Raw genomic sequence first — 6000 nt, 5'->3', positions numbered from 1 at the left:
CATAGTGTCGCCATGGTTTTTCTTCGGTGCTTTTATTAAGGCTTGGATGGTGTGGTACATCACATGTGCCCCTAAGATAGGTAATTACTATAAGCCAAGTCAGATTAATAAGGGGTTGTATACTAAGCTAAAGATACTCATAATAAATGGGTCAATGGATTTATTTCTGATATAGATAGTGCACACCATAAATGAATTTCAGTATAACTATGAAAAATTCTTCAGTTTGAAAATATTTGCGGAAAGGAATTATTTGCCTATTGGAATTGTTTCATATACATCTGTGTGTTTTTATTTTGAATTATAAATCAATTGTAAAAATCGGTTTTGTCATATTATAAATGTTGTAAAATAATTTATCAATGATAATTCTTCTGCTTTTGATGAGCAATTCAGAAATGTATAAATATTAGTTTCCTAAAATTTCAATTAAAAAACTTCCGTTAAAATTTAGAACAAATCCCCAGCTCCCGAGTCTATTCGTTAAAGAAGTTAAATCATTTTTAACGATAAAACAATGATAAATGTTCTATAATTATAATGGAATCTATTCATGATCATATGGAGAAAATTGGAAGCAACTTTGTTAAGCTATCTTTTGTATCTTTCATTAATTTTGGAATTTGTTTCGTGTTTTGAAGAAAGACAAAGGAACATGAATTTTACAACTATAAGGCAAAGTGTGATTAGATACCATACTCAGCGACCGTTGCCTTGTGACATTAATCGCGTGAATTTATTAATCTTTCTACTTGGATTCATTTATGAGTTCGGAAGACTGCAGTTAATTATAAATTATAAGATTATAGTATATATTTTTTTGCAAATAAAGAAATTCAGTATTTTGTGGGTAATACTGTTGCAATTAAAAGAAACCACATAAAGTAACTTGTATATACATAAATAAATACTTCTTTTTCAATCTTTCCTTGAATCAGACAAAGTGATAATCCAAAGTGATCTCCAATAAAAATCTTATCCTTTTCTCCTCGTATAAAATCCTGAACCTTGAATGAAACTATGAATGCCTTGCGTAACATTGAGAAAAACTGTTACGATATGCGAGTGTGTATTTTGGACTCATTTTTGCAAACCAAAATTTGACACAGAGTTGCAGTTATAGCCACAAGAAAACATGCCAAATTCCAATGATTTGAGTCATTGCATTTGATAAGTTATGCATTACATGTACGCGAAAATCCAGAACGGCAGACAGTAAACTTTTAATAGATACCGTTCTTAATTTGGAAAAAGTAAAATATTTTCATTTGTAATCCCAGCATTTGTTTTGAATAGCCACACATTTTCAGATCAATGTAATCAGTAATGATATTTCACAATTCAATATTATCTTTTATCATTTAGTAAGATACTAGATATCTAATTTTATCTTTAAATATCTTAGATATAGGAACAATGTTACTCTAGCTCGATGGCGACCGATCATTTAAGAAATGTTTCCAAGAAGATCAGACAAAAAGGACATCGATGTATCGATTTAAACTCAAGTACGGTCATGAAATCGTTACTAATCACATAAAACTGTTTTAAGAAATAATATATGCGATAACTTTTTTCCCTCTCTTTGTTAATTGTAGATCTTTCAGTTTAATTCAATGAACACGAACGAAAACTTTCTTTCCCGAAAACGAAGAAAAAAAGGCTCGGACAAATTCTTGAAAGGAAAAAATTATCTCTAAAAGGAAAAAGACCAGAAGAAACTTTTTTTCTGCAGGAAAAACTTTTCCACTAAAAGGCCGGTAGACAACTAGAAGAAGAAAAAAAATGGTGAGAATTTGTAGTGAAAGTCGGGAAACCCAACCAACCGATTAATTTTATTGAGGTCTATCCTAACCACAGATAGAAAGTATTAAAAAGCTTTTTTACTGCTCTTCTGGGTATTTCAGTGGCGAATCTGAAAGAGAAAGATTGCATTTTGTAACAAAGTTTGTACTTTGCAATTTGCGATTTTGTTACAGTCTAAGTATTTTGTATTGAGTTATCCACAATTAACTTTTTCATTATCGGATTTAGAAGGAATGAGATATTGAAGAAATTCAGCTGTATCGAAACTAGCATTAGTATTATAGTTACAGTGTATTAAAATGCAAAGATATAATAAAATTAAATATAATTATTCTTAATTAGAGATGCGTCTGGGGGGCATCACGAATACGTGATTGAAGGATAAGTAAGTGAGTAAGTCGGATAAGAAAACGAGTTCTGCCTTCCTCAGAGCGTATAGCAATGATGGTGAACAAGTCGCGCTATCTACATGGCGATGTTGGGTCATACTTCTTGCTGTTTGGTCCTGTTATGGTTATTTTGTAATCACCTTAGGACAGTGTTACAATTTTCAAAGTCAGGTCATTAACATGCATGCACCCGACTGCTCAAAACTAGGTTGCCATGCTATTTTTTTTTTTTTTTTTTTTGACTTACTGAAATAAAAAAAAAAAAAAATTATAACATGATGAGTCCATGGCATTTTAAAACTTTTAAAGTCTACTTCTAGCATTGATGGTTTTATTGCAAGAAAGCAAATAAAGTAAACTGTTTCCAAAAGGCTCTACAAATATTATACTGGTAAGACTTCTTAGATTTCCAGTTGGGACAATAAAGCTAATGCTTGAGGTTCAGACAGTAAAGGCATGAATCAGAAGAATGGAATGAATTGGATGAAGACGGTATCTACCATATCTATTCCCCCTCCACTCGTCTATCCTATGATGTCTATTATTTTACATTATTTTAGAGCCATTTGAAGTATGCGCGCTTCAGCAATTAATTGCTTGCTATATTCTGACTGTTCGTTACAAAAGTTTATGGTTTTTCTACCAAGCAAGCCATAAAACTGGATTAATTTTCATTTTAAATCCCCTACAATGGTAATCATTCCCTTTTTTTTTTTTTTTTTTTTGACCAACAGGAGATGTTAATCTATCCTTTTATCACAAGTCCATGATTAGAGAATTTGGTTAAAATCTACTTTTGACTGCTCTTTAACTTCTCCAAGGACGCCAACAACGCCAAATTGCCAAAATCATAAATCCAGGCGACTGACAATGATTGTTTTACAATATTGTTTATTTGTGCAGCCATCTGGATTGGCCAATCGACAATATTGTTATCCTTGATGAGATGAAGGAGCATCCTAAATTAGATCTCTACAAAGAATTTGGTCCTATTTGCTGTACAAAGATGATTGTAATCTATTGGAATAGCGACTAGGCAGCAAGGGGTGTACTGATGTCATGAGTGGCAGTCATAGGAGGAGCCAAGGTTAGTTCTTTCATTAGTGCGAAAATGTCTTACTTCAAAGAAAAATATAAGAAAAAGTCTAAAAAAATAATACCATGCGTTGGGCACCGCGTGCACTTGCAAAGTTACTTAAGAGGATTAGGAGCATAAAAGTCAATTTTCACCTCTGTTAGAACTCCTTTTCCTAACTACAATAGAACAACTAAGCCCTTAAAATTCTATTCTTCGCCTATATTTGATTTGTAGTTTCTAATAACATCCAAATTAATTTTACTCTTTTGTTTTCTTTTATAATGATACGAGCGATGAATGGGTTATTGTAAATCTATAATGGCAAACATAATTTTCTTCAAGAACGGATCAAAGCGACAAAAATCTTTTTTATGAACTTCTTGGGAAAAAGAAAAGAGAGCTATTTTCTATTTTTTGCCACAATTAGCAGCTTACGAATCAAAATTTTATATTTCGATCAAATCCTCTGTTTTAAAATCACTATTTTGTTCGAACTCCTATTTTGAAGAGACGAAATCTATTTTTAACTGGAAATTAACCAATTTTCCAAGAGTTAGCTATAATAAAAAAGAAAAAAATGTATATTTAATACATGCGTTAGATAATTTTTTTTGAATATTTAAATCATAACAAGTTTTTTTTTGTTACTTACTGTTTAATATAAGGATTGCAAAACAAATGGAAAGTCCAAAATTCGGCATTTAAATTAAATTTTAACATTTAAATAATTAACACATTTAATTGTTGTATAGATTTATTTAATGTTCAAAAGCCAGTCTACGCTTGCCATCTATCAATAGTAATAATTCAGTCATATCACATACAATTATAATCAAATCAACCAGCTGTTGATTTGATGATAACGAAATCACATAATTTTTATTTGATTTGATTTTGATTGATTAACGGCTTAAAGTGAATCTATCCACAGATTGATTTGGGACAGAAATAAGAATTTTGGGATATTTTTAAACAACATGGAGGACAGATAATGCAGTAATTCTTCAAAGTTCTAATACATACAATATAAAGTAATCTGACGTACGATGGTAGGATTGGTATGTGTGCTGCACAATAGACGAAATTTTATAATTTTCCATGAAATCGACTGTTAATTCCTTAAATTTCTGATTGTAGAACCGAAAATCAACCATCAACCTATCGAGGCCAAATTTATCTCACAGTAGTAATACTAATTTTTTTTTAAATGCAAAGTAAAAATTTGCAAACAGTTTTTCACAAAATAATTAATTTTAAAATTAAGTGAATTATTGTGAAAGAAATAAAATTAATACAGAAAAATTATAATTGTAGAACAAAATTTGTTTCAGGTGACCTCACGTGATATTTCCAAATATATTTGAGAAATGAGTTTAAATATATCCCACTGACCTTTAAATATTCTTAAACCTATTAAATGGCCAAACACTTTTTATTTTATTAATTCTTTATACTTATATTAATAATTTTTTTTATTTTGTTTTTCGTTGCAATTTGCAAGCCGATGATACCATATAAAAAAAAACGTCTCATTGAATATCGATCATCGAAGTAATGAACTGGAAAAATATTGATAAGATATATTAATTTGTATCTTTCTATACCTGTATTCGAATTCCGTTTTAATGATCGATGACTTAGGACAAAAAAAATGAATTCATAATTCAAGTTCTAAATTGTCACATAGTATTATACAGTGCTGCGAAGGATATCTAGTAGTTTATTTTTTTCTTCATTGTCCAATCGAATACTTCCTGTTGGAACAACATACTTCTAGACTAACATCTACGAAAGGGTCTAGTTTAAAAAAATAATAATAAAGAAAAGATGAAACATGCGCTTAGTTATCTCGACTGGCTTCTAGCGATCGATCGATCAATACCAATGAACATCCAAGAATGCGATCACTCATGAAATAATATGTTAATAATAATCACTACAGAAATAGAATCAAGTGACAGTTGTTTCAAAAACTAGTGGACTATTAATAATAATTCAATAATTTCAAATACTATTCTTTCTCATTCGCTGGATTTGTTTTAGTCTAATGATCATTGGAAATAACTTCGCAATTCAACCTAAATAAAGCATATTCCTTAGAAAAATTATTTCTCTAATGTTGTTTCATAATGCTTCTATTCGTGATACTTTTTAGTCGAAATATTTCTCTCAAACACCACCGTTGACAAATTTTATACGTAAATGTAGCGAACAATTTTAAGTATATTTCGTTTCAATATTCTAGAGAAGATATTTATTTACTCTATATTCTACAGCAGACTTATTTTCTCTATGGAATGATTATATATACAAAAAGGGTAATCAATGCTTCTTTTCATAACATTCTTTCTCCCGAACGTTTCTCTCTGATTTCATCGTTTACAAATAAATATGTAATTGTAACGTATTCAAAATAGCGTTGCAAATTTTAAGTACATTTCGTTTCAATATTCTGGAGAAAATATTTATGTACTCTATATTCTACAGCACACTTATTTTCTCTATGGAATGATTATATATACAAAAAGGGTAATCAATGCTTCTTTTCATAACATTCTTTCGCCCGAACGTTTCTCTCTGATTTCATCGTTTACAAATAAATATGTAATTGTAACGTATTCAAAATAGCGTTGCAAATTTTAAGTACATTTCGTTTCAATATTCTGGAGAAAATATTTATGTACTCTATATTCTACAGCACGCTTATTTACTCTATGGAATGATTAT

The sequence above is a fragment of the Argiope bruennichi genome, chromosome 5 (genome assembly GCF_947563725.1).
Source record: "Argiope bruennichi chromosome 5, qqArgBrue1.1, whole genome shotgun sequence".
NCBI classification, from domain to species: domain Eukaryota; kingdom Metazoa; phylum Arthropoda; class Arachnida; order Araneae; family Araneidae; genus Argiope; species Argiope bruennichi.
The sequence above is the reverse complement of the archived record's forward strand: the minus strand, read 5'-3'. Positions refer to the sequence as shown.